The 20,175-nt window shown below is 47.0% G+C and overlaps 2 long non-coding RNA genes across 2 annotated transcripts in view; both read right to left on the bottom strand.

Annotated features, from left to right (window-relative positions):
• Positions 1-3,991: 3,991 nt before the first annotated feature.
• Positions 3,992-20,175, bottom strand: part of LOC130367646 (uncharacterized) — a 44,717-nt gene continuing 28,533 nt past the window's right edge. The window contains exon 4 of the long non-coding RNA XR_008892130.1: positions 3,992-4,057. This is a non-coding gene — a long non-coding RNA (uncharacterized LOC130367646). The remainder of the gene's footprint in view (positions 4,058-20,175) is intronic.
• LOC130367652 (uncharacterized) lies at positions 4,179-4,777 on the bottom strand. The gene is made up of 3 exons (XR_008892136.1): positions 4,664-4,777; positions 4,401-4,565; positions 4,179-4,298 (listed from the first exon to the last, which is right to left on the bottom strand). It is a non-coding gene; the product is annotated as an uncharacterized LOC130367652 (long non-coding RNA).

Here is a 20,175-nt window from a genome sequence, read left to right as displayed (position 1 = left end):
TTCACACCACTACCACCCCTCCTCTTCACTCCACTATCACCACTCTTATTCACTTCACTGCCACTCCTCCCAATCACTCCACTACCACTCCTCCCATCTGCACCACTACCACTCCTCTCATTCACTCCACTATCACCACTCTCATTCACACCACTACCACTCCTCCCATCCACAACACTACCACTGCTCCCATCTACACCACTACCACTCCTCCCATCTGCACCACTACCACTCCTCCCATCTGCAACACTACCACTCCTCCCATCTGCACCACTACCACTCCTCCCATTTGCACCACTACCACTGCCACATACACCCCTCTCATCCACAGCACTACCACTCCCATCTTTCACACACCTTGTATTAACATTGCTTTTATTGACAGTATTTTTGGGATCAGCAGCTGCTTCACCCACTACCTCTGGGCTGGCCTGGACATGCTTTAGCTTGGCCTTTTTGTACATTCTCAGGTCACCGGCGGCTGCCATTGTCGGCGACGCTGACTCCTCCTCCATTCGAGATGTTACCGCCGTGACATCACCTCCCGAAGCTGAGGCTGCCCCTCCGGGCGCAACTTCACCCCTCCTCGTGCCACTGATGTGCAGGGACTCCCACTCTCTCACAGTGGGAGATCCCTGCAGTGTCCGCGCACACACTGTGCCCAACCGCACGGGCTCAGCAGCAGGTTCTGACACCGGGACGCTCCCCCCCTCTCAGGGGAGTGTGCCCCGCAGCACCGACATCTAGCAGTGCCCAGGGACCGCCACCCCGAGCAGAAGATCTCACCACACACCTCAGGCGCCTGGACACTCCCCACCCCTCTCAGGGAAGTGCCCCGCAGGGCTAGTAACAATGCCCACAATACTCGGGGAACCGCTCCCCTTGCAAACTGCCGCATAAACTATTGCCACCATTAGCCCGTCCTGCTCTTCCTACCAGCAGGACGCGTGACTGTAGCACCTGCGGCCATGTTGGATGCAGCACTGTACCCCCCGTGCTGGTCCCGTTCCACAGCAGAAGCGGGATCTGGCAGGGTGGGAGGCCCAGCAGCCTGAATCAACTTTTCAGGTGCCCAGACTGCTGGATTGGAGAGAAAACAAACTTTATCTGCTCCTCAGCCTTTTTCTCTTCTTCTTCTTTTTTTTCCTCTTCCTCCCCTCAGGGCCCAGGTCCTGGCCAAACTGCAATTTTCCAGACGGGTGGGTGTCTCCTGCATCACTATGGCCCGCAGGAGCCCCCCACAGACCAGTCCACTGTCACCGCCATCATTACTGCCACTTTCCTCAGAGGTGGCTGTAAGGCGACTTGGGCAGGGTTGATGTAATCTGCACTCGGGGTGACAGAGGGTCTTAGGGGTACACGGGGTATCACACACATCCCCCTCACTCATCATCTCTCACTGCCGCCATCTCCCTCACCACCGTCCTCCATCTTCTCCTCCGTGACACGCAAGCACTCTTCCTCCCCCTGACTATCCTCTTCCTCCTTCACAGGGGTACGCATGGTTTTATAGCAGGTCTTCATTCTTTAATTTTTCTTTCAACATGCCTGCACCCTCTACAATCAGCATTCGGGCTCTCACCACCTCCTGCTCCTCTGCCTTCAGCTGACACACACCCTGGCAGTTGAACCTTGCCCTCATGGCCTTGGCAGAGTTATCTGTTTGGTAGCGAGCAAACTTCAGGTCTTCCCTTATGATTTTCAGCCTTTTTCCCAGCTACTCATATTCTACTAGATTTGCCTGCATGCGGGAACCGAAGTAGCTAGCGACTCCCTGGGACCCTTCACCCCCCAGTTGCTGGGGTTCATAGTATCAGACACAGTCCCCGAAGACATAACCATAAGCTTCTTACCGGACGCCTTGCGGTTTCCAGCGACGGACGGGGGAGTGGGCTCCACATTACTGCGGAGCCTGCTGGATCTTCTCACCCTGTCCGTAGCTCTCTCACACTCCACCCCCCGCCGTTCTAGTTCGAGGGGTGGAAGTCTGGGGCTCCATAGCAGGAGGCTCTCCCAAGGAAGCTGCCACGCTCCTGGGGAAAAGGCTGTAGGAAACACTGCTTCAATCCCTCTCTCTGGAAAACTCTAGAAGTCAGACACACTCAACAGCTGCTGTGTTCCACAGGAAGTGCTCTCTGCTGACACCTCTGTCCATGTCAGGAACTGTTCGGAGTAGGAGAAGTTTACTATGGAGATTTGCTACTACTCACAGAGAGCACTGTAGTCAGACCGAAAAGAACTATACAACTCCTCTGTAGCATACGGCAGCTGATAAGTACTGTAAGGATTAAGATTTTTAAGAAGTAATTTACAAATCTGTTTAACTTTCTGGCACCAGTTGATTTAAAAAATAAAATAAAATAATGTTTTTCCCAGAAGTACCCCTTTTACGTAACACCTGTAAATTCTGCACTACGAATATCAGCAGCCACTGATGAGAGAGGGTCATCCAACAACTGAAGTCCCAAAAAAATCTGCCACTAAATCCCTCAAGCAACCGTTCAGCCCCAGTCCAGAACCATCTGACCGTGAGACCACAGGGACCAGTGTGGAGGTGAACAGTGTCCAGGCTGTAAAAGAGAAGAACACCGGAGCAGCAGATACACTGACTCTAGGCTGAGCCTCATACTTCTACGAAGCTGCAGAGTTATAGGGGAACTGTAAAAATGAAAGTTACTACAACCCCAGTGTGGTCCGTCTATGCCCCTCTAAGGGTCAGGGTGGAGGAGGCATAGGTTGAACAGACACACTACAATGGGAGTTTGTAGTACTGTAGTTGTTAAAGAAAAAAAGATTGTTTTCATCAGGTTGCCCATAGCAACCAATCAGATTGCTTCTTTCATTCTTGAGAGACCTCTGAAAAATAAAAGAAGTAATCTGATTGGTTGCTAAGAGCAACTGGACAACATTTCCTCTCCACAGGTACATTTCCCCGATTGTCTTCATATTTAGGATGAGAATCTACTGACAAGGTGAGTAGCCAACCATTTCTGGGCATAAAACTCTGTAAGAGACAGCAGCAGTCTGGGGCGTCTGTGGTGGACATGAGGAAGGGGGGGGTCCAGGGAAATTGAGTTTTGACATCTGCAGCGAGCGCTTCTCACTGAGCGACGAGTCTCATCCCAGGTATTGCAGGGGGACCCCCCACGATCAGCTACTTATCCCATAACCCATGGATAGGGATAAGTTAATTTTTGCCATAGTTCTCCTTTAATTGGCCAGAACACACCCAAAATCGGTCCCAGCCAAATATTGCTTCGTGTCCTGTCATTTCTCCACAGCTGTTCTTTTTCTACCTGCTTGTAAGGCATGCCTACACTCTCTAATTCCTTAAAGTGGTACTCCGCCCTAGATATCTTATCCCCCTACCTTAAGGATAGGACAAAAGATGAATGATCACTGGGACCCCCGCGATCTTCATGCAGCACCCGGCGTTCCAAATAATATATTTAGAACTCTGGGTTCTCGCCGTGCGGGTCGTGACCTCACGCCACGCCCTTTCCATTTATGTCTATGGGAGGTGGTGTGATGTCACAAGAAGGTGTGGCATGATGTCACGAATCCCACCACAGGAACCAGTGATCTAAACATACTATTTAGAATTTGGTTGCTGCATGGAGATTGCTGGGGTCCCAGCAGCAGGATCCCCTTGATCAGAACATCTTATCCCCTATCCTTTACATAGGGGATAAGATATCTAGAGGCGGAGTACCCCTTTAAGGGACAGTTCATGTACCCATAAGTTGGATCCTTTGCAACCGTATGACCCCTAGCAAGTTCCCTGCATGAGTACCATTCATCAGAAAAAGGCTTGTGCATGGAACTTGCTGGGTGTTGTACGTTTGCCTCATAAACTGCACCACCCAGCACCAGTTACCTCTCTCCGCACCGCATTATGCAGATCGTGCAGGAGAGCAGCTTTGGTCATCATGTTTTGCTAACTCTATTTTCACACACAGAAATAAATAAATGAGTCGAACAAGTCAAAGAACAGTTTAAAAAAAGGGGAACTTTATTTATTATTTATTAAAATGTTTGTGTAGGGGATTTTTGTAACCTCCCATCACTCACAAAGAGCGGACAGTAACTATACTCAGGACAGGAAAAACCTCCAGAGGGGAGGAAACCTTAGGGGAATCCATGGCTACTGTATGGCCCTTCTCTGGGCATACAAAGGAGGTACCTCTAGAATTTGGGCAAATGTTTCTGTGTATGTGCATGATTCCTAGGCCTGTGCCTTCATCCAACGTCTTGCTGTAGGTCCCGAAATGCTACTCCATGTCCTGGAAATAGTGCATCTAAGATAGGGGACAAAAAAGATAGGTTATTTACATGTTTATCATAGAAATACACATGGAACTGCACTAAAGACCTTTTGGACAAAACAATGTAACACTTACCAGTCACAGTCATGTGCATGACTTTGCATTCCCGCGTCCCTACACAGTGTCCAGCACCGGCCCCTCACTGATGAACAGGACCAGTGTTATTTCTGGGGCTATGCCTTCATCCAACGTCTTGCTGTAGGTCCGGAAATGCTACTCCATGTCCTGGAGATAGTGCATCTAAGATAAGAAAAAAAAGATAGATTATTACATGTTATCATAGAAATACACATGGAACTGCACTAAAGACCTTTTGGACACAACAATGTAACACTTACCAGTCACAGTCATGTGTATGACTTTGCATTCCCGCGTCCTACACAGTGTCCAGCACCGGCCCCTCACTGATGGAGAATGAACAGGAGCCGTGTTATTTCTGCTCATTGCTGCTCTTTGGTGGACAATGGTTATGACATCACATGTGTGACACGCTGTTACCTCCTAGGAGTTCTATTTCAGTAGTGCTGCTCCTCTGATTGGCTGAAAATAAAAAAAGCTTTCTAATATATTCTGTATGACTGTTATCTAAGGTTTTTGACAATTTTTATTAAAATGGCGCCACTCCCTGTGGGTGCGTTATATTTGTTTCTCCTAACCAGACATTCTGTATAAGTAATATCATTTGTTGGCCCCAACAGCCTGGGCCCATAGGTTTCTTACATAGATCAATACTACTCCGGTAGGCTCAATGAGCAGCGCTGGCCGCCGGGACGTCTGACGAGTGACGTCCCTGACGTTGCGGTCTGGAGTGAAGGATGTCTCTAGTCAGACGTCCCAGCAGCCATTGATTTAAAGTGGTCGTGGCTCCTGCTGCCAGTTCAAGATCAGACACCATGGCCCTAGATTGACATACTGCAACACCGATCCCTGTGGCTGCCCGCCTGTTGCAAAACTACAACTCTCAGCCTTCGGCTGTCAGGGCATGCTGGGAGTTGTAGCTTTGCAATAGCTGGACAGACATCTGTCGAAAGGGGGGAAAAAGGCACCAAAAATAAAGGCAATGTGGGCTTTGAAAAACACCATTTATATGTTGTTTTTAATCACAGCCTAAGCCTAGGAACAAACACAATTCTTGTTTGATGTTTTGTTTTTTTTTTGCAAAAAAAAACAAACATCAAAATCTTCCCCCTCTTGTCTTTTCTCAGCTATCTTTGTGTTATTTTTGCTAAAAGCACTGGGGGGGGGGGGGGGGGGGGGGTCTTAGAGATTTATCAAAACCAGGGAAGAGGGAAAGTGGACCAGTTGCCCATAGCAACCAATCAGGTAGTTTCTTTCATTTTTAAAAAGGCCTCTGAAAAGTGAAAGAAGCGATCTGATTGGTTGCTATGGGCAACTGGTCCACTTGACCTCTGCACAGGTTTTCATACATCTGTCCCAATGTGTATTATTATTATCATCATCATCATCATCATCATCATCATCATCATCATCATCATCATTATTATTATTATTATTATAGGAAGTGTTTTTTCTTTGGTGTTTTTTTCCCTCTGGCTTTTCTCATTACAAGTCATGTGATTCTTTCATCATTTGACAGAAGGATTTCTATAAAAAAAAAATAGTGAGAAAATACCCCCCCCCCCCCCAAAAAAAAATAAACATGCTCTCGGCATCCCACAGATTTGATAGCCTAAAAACACCATAAAAGGATGAAGAAACCCCCATTAGTGTCTGGTGTTTCATATTACCCTATTGATTCCAACCTAACATGTGCCCGCAGCGAGCATGGTTTTTTTTTTTATGACAAACACGCCAAGTGTAATCCCAGCTGAAATGAATGTTTTCACAATAGGTGTGAACAGGCTGCAGGCTGTGCTAGATATATTTGCATAGTTGCGGCATACAGCACGTGCAGCATTTATGTGGCGGCTTTCCGCTGGCATATATGGCTTTCTGTACTGGTGAATGCAGCCGGCACTTACTGGTGGTTTTTTCCTAGCTGCACAGTTTTGCACCACAACCACTCCGGCTGGGACCAGGCTGACCGATCTAATGACCAAGATGCCGCAGTGAACGGCTTTCTTTCTGTGAAAGTTCTGGCGAACTACAATGCTCAGAAGAGGAGGAGCGCCATTGAGCTTTTGGAAAGAGAATTAGTTTGGAATGGTCAGGGCCATGTGAGTTTACAATGCCCCCCGTGGTACCAGAACAGTGGACCCCACCACATGTGACCCCATTTTGGAAACTACACCCCTCACAGAATTTAATAATTGGTGCAGTGAGTATTTACACCCCACAGATCTTTGGAACAGTGGGCTGTGCAAATGAAAAATTTTATTTTTCATTTTTACGGACCACTGTTCCAAAAATGTGTCAGACACCTGTGGGGGTAAATTCTCAATGTACCCCTTATTACATTACGTGAGGGGTGTAGTTTCCAAAATGGGGTCACATATGTCGGGGGTCCATTGTTCTGGCACTATGGGGGCTTTGTAAACACATGTGGCCTTCAATTCCGGACAAATTTTCTCTACAAAATCCCAATGGCGCTCCTTCTCTTCGGAGCATTGTAGTTCACCCGCAGAGCACTTTAAATTCACATATGGGGTATGTTCTTACTCAGAAGAGATGGGGTTACAAATTTGGGGGGAAGCTTTTTTCCTATTTTCCCTTGTGAAAATGAAAAATTTAGGGTAACACCAGCATTTTAGTGAAAAAATATTTTTTTTTTCATTTTCCCTTCCAACTTTAATGAAAATTCATCAAACACCTGTGGGGTGTTCAATCTCATTATACCCCTTGTCACGTTCGGTGAGGGGTGTAGTTTCCAAAATGGGGTCACATATGGGTATTTTTTTTTTTTTGCGTTTGTCAGAACCGCTGTACAATCAGCCACCCCTGTGCAAATCACGAATTTAGGCCTCAAATGTACATGGTGCGCTCTCACTCCTGAGCCTTGTTGTGCGCCCGCAGAGCATTTTACGCTCACATCTGGGGTATTTCCGTACTGAGGAGAAATTGCCTTACAAATTTTGGGGATCTTTTTTTCCTTTTACCGCTTGTGGAAATAAAAAGTATGGGGCAACACCAACATGTTAGTGTAAACATTTGTATTTTTTTACACTAACAGGCTGGTGTAGCCCCAACTTTTCCTTTTCACAAGCGGTAAAAGGAAAAAAAGACCCCCAAAATTTGTAGTGCAATTTCTCCCGAGTACGGAGATACCCCATATGTGGCCCTAAACTGTTTCCTTGAAATACGACAGGGCTCCGAAGTGAGAGAGCGCCATGCGCATTTGAGGACTAAATTAGGGATTGCACAGGGGTGGACATAGAGGTATTCTACGCCAGTGATTCCCAAACAGGGTGCCTCCAGCTGTTGCTAAACTCCCAGCATGCCTGGACAGTCAGTGGCTGTCCAGAAATGCTGGGAGCTGTTTTTTTGCAACAGCTGGAGGCTCCATTTTGGAAACCCTGCCGTACAAGACGTTTTAAATTTTTTATTGGGGGGGGGGGGGGGGGACAGTGTAAGGGGGTGTATATGCAGTGTTTTACCCTTTATTATGTGCAAGTGTAGTGTAGTGTTTTTAGGGTACATTCACACTGGCGTGTTACGGTGAATTTCCCGCTAGGAGTTTGCGCTGCGGCGAAAAATTTGAAGTAGGAAATTTACTGTAAACCTGTCCGTGTGAATGTACCCTGTACATTCACATGGGGTGGGAAAACCTCCAGCTGTTTCAAAACTACAACTCCCAGCATGTACTGACAGACCGTGCATGCTGGGAGTTGTACTTTTGCAACAGCTGGAGGCACACTGGTTGGAAAACCTTCAGTTAGGTTCTGTTACCTAACTCAGTATTTTCCAACCAGTGTGCCTCCAGCTGTTGCAAAACTACAACTCCCAGCATGTACTAATCACCGAAGGACATGCTGGGAGATGTAGTTATGCAACAGCTGGAGATACCCAACTACAATTCCCAGCATGCCGAGACAGCTGTTTGCTTTCTGGGCATGCTGGGAATTGCAGTTTTGCAACATCTGGAGAGCTACAGTTTTTAGACCACTGCACATTGATCTCCAAACTGTGGACCTCCAGATGTTGCAAAACTACAACTCCCAGCATGCCCAGACAACAAACAGCTATGTGGGCATACTAGGAGTTGTAGTTTTGCAAGATCTGGAGGGATATAGTTTAGAGACCACTGTATAGTGGCCTCAAACTGCAGCCCTCCAGCTGTTGCAAAACTACATATTCCAGCATGCCCAAACAGCTGTCTGGGCATGCTGGGAGTTGTAGTTTTGCAACATCTGGAGGGCTACAGTTAGAGACCACAGTCTCAGACTGTAGCCCTCCAGATCAACTTACCGGCTTCCATAGGATCCCGGAAGCCGTCCTCTTCAGAAGCACGTGACGGGTCCCCTTTGGTTCCCCGTTCTGCCCCGCCTATTGTGGGTGGACAAGACGGGGAAAGTGAAAGTTAACCCCCCCGCCCCCGGTCTGCTATTGGTCGTCCCCTCTGACGATCAATAGCAGACCAATAGCAGGGATAGGAGGGGTGGCAACCCTGCCACCTCACTCCTATTCCTACAGGGGGATCGTGGGTGTCTTAGACAACCGCGATCTCCCTTCTATTTCGGGTCACCGGGTCACAATAGAACCGTATTACCCGGAATCGGCGCAAATCGCAAGTGTGAATTCACTTGCGATTTGCGCCGATCACCGATGGGGGGGGGGGGGGTCTGATGACCCCCCTGGGCATTTGTGCGGGGTGCCTGCTGATTCATATCAGCAGTCACCCCGGCCCGGTCCCCGTCCAGCGCGCGGCGGGGACTGAAATTCCCACGGGCGTATGGATACGCCCTGGGTCCTTAAGTACCAGGACGTCAAAGCGTATCCATACGCCCTAAGTCCTTAAGTGGTTAAACACTAACCTTGAGGTTGAGGAAATTTGCCAGATTTGTAAATTATTTCTATTTAAAAATCTTAATCCTTCCAATACTTATCAGCTGCTGTAATCTACAGAGGAAGTTATTTTCTTTTTGGATTTCTTTCCAGTCTGACCACAGTCTGCTGACACCTCTGTCCATGTCAGGAACTGTCCGGAGTAGGAGAAGTTTACTATGAAGATTTGCTTCTACTCACAGAGAGCACTGTAGTCAGACCTAAAAGAACTATACAACTTCCTCTATAGCATACGGCAGCTGATAAGTACTGTAAGGATTAAGATTTTTAAGAAGTAATTTACAAATCTGTTTAACTTTCTGGCACCAGTTGATATAAAAAAAAAAAAAAAATGTTTTCCCCCGGAGTACCCCTTTTACGTAACACCTGTAAATTCTGCACTACGAATATCAGCAGCCACTGAAGAGAGAGGTCATCCAACAACTGAAGTCCCAAAAAAATCTGCCACTAAATCCCTCAAGCAACCGTTCAGCCCCAGTTCAGAACCATCTGACCGGACCACAGGGACCAGTGTGGAGGAGAACAGAATGCCCTGGAAGGGAAAGCAGTGGACTGGAGGGGCACATGACAGGGGGATTAGGCAGCGAGGAAAGGGTTAATGGGTTAGAGCGGGAGGTTCAAGGAGGAAAGGGAGGAGCTAGGTACAGGGGTCATAAGTAGGTAGGCAGGAAGTTAGGGCCAGTCGGGACACGAGGAGGAACGTGAGAAGAGCTCCCTACCTGATGGAGGACATGGACGCGATCTTGAGGCGAGTGAGGGAGGAGGCGCTGCTCCGTGGGCCCCAGTGGTTCGTGGAGCAGTTTCCGGGATTCGCGGCGCAGTCGGTGGGGGAGTCCGGGCCCTGTCCAGCGGCCGGCGCTCTCGCCCTCCGGAGCGCCTTTCACCTGCGGGCCTGGCAGTCACCCAGGCCTTGATTCATGCTGCACCTGCGGCCTCCTCCACTAGAGGGGGCAGGCGGCATACTAGATTGTCGCAGGCTGCTGCTGCTGCAGGGGGAGCTGCAGTGTACGGTGGAAATGAAATTAGCCCCGCCCCTAGCGATGCCAGCGGTGATGAGCTGCTGCTGGCTGATGGTTCTGCTGTTGCCCTGGACCCGTTGGCCAATCCCCTGCTTCCCCTCGGGGTCGCAGGCACGGAGGTTAGCACATCGCGGATCGGGTTGACAGGTTGCTGGTCGGGGCTGGAGAGGACCCAGCAGTCATGGTACATATTGGCACCAATGACAAAGTCAGAGGTAGGTGGAGTGTCCTTAAAAATGATTCCAGGGACTTAGGCGGCAAGCTTAAGGCAAGGACCTCCAAGGTAGTATTTTCTGAAATACTACCAGTACCACGAGCCACACCAGAGAGGCAGCGGGAGATCAGGGAGGTAAACAAGTGGCTCAGAAGCTGGTGTAGGAAGGAAGGGTTTGGGTTCATGGAGAACTGAGCTGACTTTGCTGTCGGTTACCAGCTCTACCGTAGGGACGGGCTACACCTCAATGGGGAGGGTGCAGCTTTGCTTGGGGAGAAGATGGCTAGAAGGGTGGAGGAGTGTTTAAACTAGGGACTTGGGGGGAGGGAACCTACAGCAAAGAGGGGGAAGATAGTGTAGATAGAGAGGTGGGAATTATAAATGTACCTGGGGGTGGAGCGGAGGGAGGGGTTAGAATAGTTAATAGGAATAGGCTTCATAGGAAAATAAAACTTACACCCTTGAATCCCATTAACCCCAATAACATAAAGGATGGAAATGTAAAGTGTATGTTCACAAATGCCAGAAGCCTAGCAAATAAAATGGGGGAGTTTGAGGCCTTGATACTGGAGGAACATATTGATATAGTTGGGGTCACTGAGACATGGCTGGACTCCTCGCATGACTGGGCTGTTAATCTGCAGGGTTTACATTGTTTCGCAAGGATAGAATGAACAGAAAAGGTGGTGGAGTCTGTCTGTATGTAAGAAGTGGTATGAAAGTCAGTGTGAACGATGCCATAGTGTGTGATGATTCTGAGGATGTGGAATCATTGTGGGTAGAATTACAAAAGGAGGGAAATACTGAAAAAATAATATTTGGGGTAATCTACAGACCCCCTAATATCACTGAAGAGATAGAAGGTTGACTGTATAAACAAATAGAGAGGGCCGCCCGGGCAGGTACAGTGGTAATAATGGGAGATTTTAACTATCCAGACATAGATTGGGGTCCGGGGTTGGCTAAAACTACAAAGGGGAGAAAATTCCTAAATTTATTGCATGATAATTTTATGGGCCAGTTTGTGGAGGACCCAACAAGAAGTGATGCCTTGTTGGATCTGATCATTTCCAACAACGCAGAGCTGGTTGGTAATGTAACTGTGCGGGAAAACCTTGGTAATAGCGACCACAATATAGTTACTTTTTACTTAAAATGTAGAAAACAAAGACAGGCGGGGAAGGCAAAAACATATAACTTTAAAAAGGCAAATTTCCCTGGGCTGAGAGCTGCACTACAGGACATAGACTGGGGGGAGGTGTTCTCAAATACTGATACAGAAGGTAAATGGGACATCTTTAAATCAACTCTAAATAACTATACAGCTAAATATATACCAAAGGGGAACAACTATAAACGATTAAAACTAAATCCTACATGGCTGACAAATGATGTTAAAAGAGCAATAAACAACAAAAAAATAGCCTTCAAAATATACAAATCTGATGGGTCAGCTATAACATTTAAACAGTACAAAGAGCTTAATAAAATCTGTAAAAATGTAATAAAAACAGCAAAAATTCAAAACGAGAGACAGGTGGCCAAAGAAAGCAAAACTAATCCTAAATATTTTTTTAGATATATAAATGCAAAAAAAACAAGGACAGAGCATGTAGGACCCCTTAATAATGATAATGGGGAGGTTGTCACAGGCGATCAAGAGAAAGCGGAGCTACTGAATGGGTTCTTTAGTTCTGTATACACTATGGAAAAAGGAGCTGACATTGGCCAGGTCAGTGCTGGTAACACATCATGTACAGGTCAGTGCTGGTAACACATCATGTAATGTACTGAACTGGCTTAATTTAGAGATGGTACAAGGTAAGTTAAGTAATATAAATGTAAGCAAATCTCCAGGGCCAGATGTACTACACCCAAGAGTTCTTAGAGAGGTAAGTTCAGTAATATCTGTACCCCTGTTCATGATATTTAAAGATTCACTGGTGTCTGGTATTGTGCCAAGGGACTGGCGCAAGGCGAATGTGGTGCCAATCTTCAAAAAGGGCTCTAGGTCTTCCCCAGGAAACTATAGACCGGTAAGTTTAATGTGCATTGTGGGTAAATTGTTTGAAGGACTTATAAGGGATTACATACAGGAATACATAGGGGATAATTGTATTATAAGTGATAACCAGCATGGGTTTACTAAGGATAGAAGTTGTCAAACCAATCTAATTTGCTTTTATGAAGAGGTGAGTAGAAGCCTTGACAGAGGAATGGCTGTGGATATAGTGTTTCTGGATTTTGCTAAAGCATTTGATACTGTCCCTCATAGACATACACATAGGGAATTTAGGAGGCGCATCCTTGAACAAGTGGGGGATATTAAAAATAAACGCGACAAAACCTTGGCGAATCATATGCATAGGTTTCATGCCAGTACCCCCCTCCAAATTCAATTTCAGATGATAGAAACCGTTAAACTAGATACTAGAGGAGGTGACGTGGACAAATTACTGTTACAAACGGAGGCTAGATGGATCTATCGCCTCCATACAGTTACACCTTCTGGACTCAATGATTGTCTATCATTCACCTCATTCATTTGAACAGCCTTATTTTATTTTATTTTATTTTATTTTACTTACTCCAGGTCTATCACGACAAGTATCTGATAACTTTCTCGCTCTAACATATCTGGTTTATCTTACAGTAATGCAGGCTCTTTGTGGCTTATTCTTTTTGATATTTTGATATATTGTCCATTAGTTTGTCCCCCTTTTATACTTTCTCCCTTTTTCACCTGACTGTGTATATCGCATACTTACCGTATTCCCAGGATGCCTCTATCTAAGCCAACAACTTTCTACATTTATATAGAATGATTTGATCTATTTTTGCTAATGTGGAACGCTTTGCGTTCCAAACATTATGTATCGGAAGTATATACGGCTGTGGAACGCATATTGCGCTCCACGGCCCCGGAAGTGACGATATTCGTCAACTTCCGGTTCGGCCACTTGCGCCTATTTCCGGTCTAGCTATTTTACGCCTCTTTTGTGTGTATATGTGGAACGCAATATGCGTTCCACACGACCGGAAATAACACTGCCTATCAACATCCGGGCAGGGTATTTAAACCTGAGCGCCTACCAAAACAGTATGCGGCGTCCTCGTGGCACATCGATATTCACCTACACGGCATCACTATCAGGTTTGCAAATATATATATTTCCTCTTTTCTTGATACATCTTTTTACCAGTATTCTTGTTTTAATAAATCCATGCTGGATTTTACTTTATAGTGCGGGATACCACACCGCCATAGAGCACAATTCTATCACCAGCATCAGGTGTTGTTCTTCCTACCATAAATATCTCAGGTAGGATTTTCTTTTGAATTGTTGCTTGTTTGTATCTAACTGGCTTATTGTTTATAAAAGCTCACTATACATTGTAGTTATGTCATGTTCTTGTCTTGATCTAGTGATCTAGAACTCTAGACTTACGTACATCTGTTTATATTGGATGTGCCTTACATCTAACTGCATTCTGGCCTACTATCCAGGTGAGCCGTACATAGATCCTTGGTAAACACAGTGTTCTTTTGACATCTAATGGGGGTTCATCATTAATTTTTTTTATTTTCCATCTAATTATTGCCATCCGTAGGAATCTGTGGTCATGTATATGGTTATATGAATAATATATCTGGCAGCCTGTTGTGCAATATCCAATTTTGGGTAAGCCCTCTAAACGCTTTATGAGTAATATTATTAATTTCTACTTATGAATATATTTTTTCTAAGTGAGATTTTTTCTCTCTTTTTTTCATCAACAGTGCGGCTGTTACCTTTTGTATGCACAATACAGGCTATTATTTGTGTAATACCCTCTGAAGCCATCAACTTCTATAGTGGATGTGTATCATTAATGCATCTGTATTACATATTGGATATATATGTTCACTATATCTGCATCATCCTTTATGTAAATTGCACTATATTTCTAAGACATATCTCTGACTAAGACTGACACAGACTTCTTCTCTAAGACGCCTGCTAATTTCTGCTACTCTTTATCATATTATTGATTACTTTATTGTATATGTCCTATCAGGTACACCCATTCATATCATTTATGTTTTTGTGGTTCTCTTATCCCTGATGAGTCCCCCCTTCATTAAGGAGGGCGAAACGCGTAGGTAAAAGAGACCTACCACAATTTTAAGATTGTATTGTACTACCCCCCTCTATATTGTTCTTTTTCTATTTCCACACTTATATTAGGAGTAGAATTGATTAGGGACGCTTAGAATAGGGTTTCACCTGTACCCCCTTTTTTCCTTACGCCCCCAATTTATGTGTGTACCCCTCATTATTATCATTTTTTACTAATATCAGTAAAAGCTATGTTTTAATCTAACTCGAATGGTGTTTAAACTAAGTGGTGCTTGAAACTCAATTCTTATCACCAAGAGCTCTATATCATTGTAAGGTTTTGGTACCTACTATCCTTACCATAAGTTGTGTTGTCCCTCATAGACGTCTGACAGGTAAGTTAAGGTCTTTGGGTTTGGAAATTTTAGTTTGTAACTGGATTGAACACTGGCTCATGGATCGTACCCAGAGAGTGGTGGTCAATAATTCATACTCTGATTGGTTCACGGTTATTAGTGGTGTACCCCAAGGTTCTGTACTGGGACCGCTGTTGTATAATTTATTTATCAATGATATAGAGAATGGTATTAACAGCTCTGTTTCTATCTTTGCAGATGACACCAAGCTTTTTAGCATGGTACAGTCTATAGAGGATGTGTATATAGAGGGGGGGCTGTGTATATATAGAGGATGTGCATAAGTTACAAGATGACTTGGATAGACTAAGTGTCTGGGCATACACTTGGCAAATGAGGTTCAATGTGGATAAATGTAAAGTTATGCATCTGGGTACTAATAACCTGCATGCGTCGTATGTCTTAGGGGGGATTAAACTGGCAGAGTCACTGGTAGAGAAGGATCTGGGTGTACTTGTAGATCACAGACTACAGAATAGCATGCAGTGTCAGGCTGCTGCTTCCAAAGCCAGCAGGATATTGTCATGTATCAAAAGAGGCATGGACTCAAGGGACAGGGACATAATACTCCCCCTTTATAAAGCATTGGTACGGCCTCACCTGGAATATGCTGTTCAGTTTTGGTCGCCTGTACATAAAAGGGACACTGTGGAGCTGAAAAGGGTGCAGAGACGCGCAAATAAACTAATATGGGGCATGGAACATCTTAGCTATGAGGAGCGATTAAAGGAGTTACAATTGTTTAGTCTTGAGAAGAGACGTTTAAGGGGGGATATGATAAACGTATATAAGAATATTAATGGCCCATACAAAAAATATGGAGAAAAACTGTTCCAGGTTAAACCCCCCAAAGGACGAGGGGGCACTCCCTCCGTCTGGAGAAGAAAAACTTTAGTCTCAAGGGGCGACACGCCTTCTTTACCATGAGAACTGTGAACTTATGGAACAGTCTACCTCAGGAACTGGTCACAGCAGGAAAAATTAACAGCTTTAAAACAGGATTAGATACATTCCTGGAACAAAATAACATTAATGCTTATGAAGAAATATAAAATCCCATCCCTTCCCCAATATCGCGCCACACCCCTACCCCTTAATTCCCTGGTTGAACTTGATGGACATATGTCTTTTTTCGATCGTACTAACTATGTTACTATATTACTATGATGCCGCTGTTGGGGGTGATTTGACTGGTGTTGCTGCATTCCGCACAGAGGGGGTTCTTCGGGTCCAGCCTCCTGTCATCGATGTGAGCCGAGTCCGTGATGTCCGGAGCCGTCCCGCAGCTGGAGTTACGGCCGCTGGTCCAGAGCCGGTGAGGTCGGGTGAGTACACCACTGTCTCCACTGCTGCGGGTTCAGGGGGTGTGGGGGGGGTTGGAGGGTTTGCAATATTTCGTAGATGGGTTGCAAGCGTTGCTGCGCAGTAGCGGGTTGTCTGCGGGTGGGTCGCCGGTACCTGTGTGGGGCGCAGCGTCTTTGTCCAAGGGGCTGGTGGATATAGTCGGGGGTCCTGGGGTTGCTCGGGCGAGCTCACCCCCGGTGGTGGGGGCGTTGGGATCGGTGGGGGGGTTCGTTTGGCTGCTTCTGCTCGGGGGAGGTGTACGTGTGTTTCGAGGGCCCCTTGGGCGCGCACCTTAAGGCTGAGGTGCGGGAAAGGATTTGGAAGCGGCAGTTTGTGTCACGATGCCGGCTGGCAGGAGGTGGATCCTCTGTGCCAGAGAGGGATTGGCGTGGACCGTGCTAGTGGGCCGGTTCTAAGTCACTACTGGTGTTCACCAGAGCCCGCCGCAAAGCGGGAAGGTCTTGCTGCGGCGGTAGTGACCAGGTCGTATCCACTAGCAACGGCTCAACCTCTCTGACTGCTGAAGATAGGCGCGGTACAAGGGAGTAGACAGAAGCAAGGTCGGACGTAGCAGAAGGTCGGGGCAGGCAGCAAGGATCGTAGTCAGGGGCAACGGCAGGAGGTCTGGAACACAGGCTAGGAACACACAAGGAAACGCTTTCACTGGCACAATGGCAACAAGATCCGGCGAGGGAGTGCAGGGGAAGTGAGGTATACATAGGGAGTGCACAGGTGAACACACTGATTAGAACCACTGCGCCAATCAGCGGCGCGGTGGCCCTTTAAATCGCAGAGACCCGGCGCGCGCGCGCCCTAGGGAGCGGGGCCGCGCGCGCCGGGACAGGACCGACGGAGAGCGAGTCAGGTACGGGAGCCGGGGTGCGCATCGCGAGCGGGCGCCACCCGCATCGCGAATCGCATCCCGGCTGGAGGCGGTATCGCAGCGCACCGGGTCAGTGGATCTGACCGGGGCGCTGCAGTGGCGAGAGTGTAGCGAGCGCTCCGGGGAGGAGCGGGGACCCGGAGCGCTCGGCGTAACAGTACCCCCCCCTTGGGTCTCCCCCTCTTCTTGGAGCCTGAGAACCTGAGGACCAGACTTTTGTCTAGGATATTGTCCTCAGGTTCCCAGGATCTCTCTTCAGGACCACAGCCCTCCCAATCGACCAAAAAAAAGGTTTTCCCTCTGACCTTCTTGGAGGCCAGTATCTCCTTTACGGAGAAGATGTCCGAAGAGCCGGAAACAGGAGTGGGAGAAACAAGTTTGGGAGAGAAACGGTTGATGATGAGAGGTTTAAGAAGAGAAACGTGAAAGGCATTAGGAATACGAAGAGAAGGAGGAAGAAGAAGTTTGTAAGAGACAGGATTAATCTGGCACAAAATTTTGAAAGGACCAAGATAGCGTGGTCCCAATTTGTAGCTGGGAACACGGAAGTGGACATATTTAGCGGAGAGCCATACCTTGTCTCCGGGAGAAAAAATGGGGGGAGCTCTTCTTTTCTTATCAGCAAACTTCTTCATGCGAGATGAAGCCTGTAAGAGAGAATTTTGGGTCTCTTTCCATATGGTGGAAAGATCACGAGTTATTTCATCCACAGCGGGCAAACCAGAGGGCAAGGGAGTAGGGAGGGGGGGAAGAGGGTGACGGCCGTACACCACGAAAAATGGGGATTTGGAAGAAGATTCAGAGACTCTGAAGTTATACGAGAATTCGGCCCATGGTAGAAGATCTGCCCAGTCATCCTGGCGGGAGGAAACAAAATGCCGTAAATAATCACCCAGGACCTGGTTAATTCTTTCTACTTGCCCATTGGATTGAGGATGATAAGCAGAAGAAAAGTTTAATTTAATCTTGAGTTGTTTACAGAGAGCCCTCCAGAATTTTGACACGAATTGGACGCCTCTATCCGAGACGATCTGCGTGGGCAACCCGTGAAGACGAAAAATGTGTACAAAAAATTGTTTTGCCAACTGAGGCGCTGAAGGAAGACCCGGAAGAGGAATAAAATGTGCCATCTTGGAAAATCGATCAACGACCACCCAAACAACAGTGTTGCCACGGGATGGGGGTAAGTCTGTAATAAAGTCCATACCAATCAGAGACCAAGGCTGTTCGGGGACAGGCAGAGGATGAAGAAGACCAGCGGGCTTCTGGCGAGGAGTCTTATCCCGGGCACAGACAGTGCAGGCCCGCACGAAATCAACAACATCCGTCTCCAGAGTCGGCCACCAATAGAAACGAGAGATGAGTTGCACGGATTTCTTGATGCCCGCATGGCCTGCGAGATGGGAGGAGTGACCCCATTTGAGGATTCCGAGGCGTTGGCGTGGAGAGACGAAGGTCTTCCCTGGAGGAGTTTGCCTGATGGAGGCTGGAGAAGTGGAGATCAGGCAGTCAGGAGGAATGATGTGTTGCGGAGAGAGCTCTACTTCCGAGGCATCCGAGGAACGAGAGAGAGCATCGGCCCTAATGTTCTTATCGGCAGGGCGAAAGTGAATTTCAAAATTAAACCGGGCAAAGAACAGAGACCACTTGGCCTGGCGAGGATTCAGCCGTTGGGCAGACTGGAGATAGGAGAGATTCTTGTGATCGGTGTAAATGATAACTGGAAATTTTGATCCCTCCAGCAGATGCCTCCATTCCTCAAGTGCTAATTTAATGGCCAGTAGCTCTCGATCCCCGATGGAGTAGTTCCTCTCCGCCGGAGAGAAGGTCCTAGAAAAAAACCCACAGGTAACAGCATGCCCGGAAGAATTTTTTTGTAGAAGAACCGCTCCAGCTCCTACTGAGGAGGCATCAACCTCCAATAGGAAGGGTTTAGAAGGGTCAGGTCTGGAGAGCACGGGAGCAGAAGAAAAGGCAGACTTGAGCCGTTTAAAGGCGTCTTCCGCTTGAGGAGGCCATGACTTAGGATTGGCATTCTTTTTGGTTAAAGCCACGATAGGAGCCACAATGGTGGAAAAATGTGGAATAAATTGTCTGTAATAATTGGCGAACCCCAAAAAACGTTGGATAGCACGGAGTCCGGAGGGGCGTGGCCAATCTAAGACGACAGAGAGTTTGTCTGGATCCATTTGTAGTCCCTGGCCAGAGACCAAGTATCCTAGGAAAGGAAGAGATTGACATTCAAACAGACATTTCTCCATTTTGGCATATAGTTGATTGTCACGAAGTCTCTGAAGAACCATGCGGACATGCTGGCGGTGTTCTTCTAGGTTGGCCGAAAAAATCAGAATATCGTCCAGATACACAACAACACAGGAATATAAGAGATCACGAAAAATTTCATTAACAAACTCTTGGAAGACGTCAGGGGCGTTGCACAGGCCAAAGGGCATGACCAGATACTCAAAGTGTCCATCTCTGGTGTTAAATGCCGTTTTCCATTCATCCCCCTCCCTGATGCGGATGAGATTATAAGCACCTCTTAAGTCCAGTTTGGTAAAGATGTGGGCACCTTGGAGGCGATCAAAGAGTTCAGAGATAAGAGGTAGAGGGTAGCGGTTCTTTACCGTGATTTTATTAAGACCGCGGTAGTCAATGCAAGGACGTAGGGAGCCATCTTTTTTGGACACAAAGAAAAATCCAGCTCCGGCAGGAGAGGAGGATTTGCGGATAAAGCCCTTTTTTAAATTTTCCTGGATGTACTCAGACATAGCAAGAGTCTCTGGGGCGGACAGAGGATAAATTCTGCCCCGGGGTGGAGTAGTGCCCGGGAGGAGGTCAATAGGACAGTCATAAGGCCTGTGAGGAGGTAGAGTCTCAGCTTGTTTTTTGCAAAACACATCAGCAAAGTC

Source organism: Hyla sarda, chromosome 4, assembly GCF_029499605.1.
Source record: "Hyla sarda isolate aHylSar1 chromosome 4, aHylSar1.hap1, whole genome shotgun sequence".
In the NCBI taxonomy this organism is placed as follows: Eukaryota; Metazoa; Chordata; class Amphibia; order Anura; family Hylidae; genus Hyla; species Hyla sarda.
This window is presented reverse-complemented; position numbering and strand designations above follow the sequence as displayed.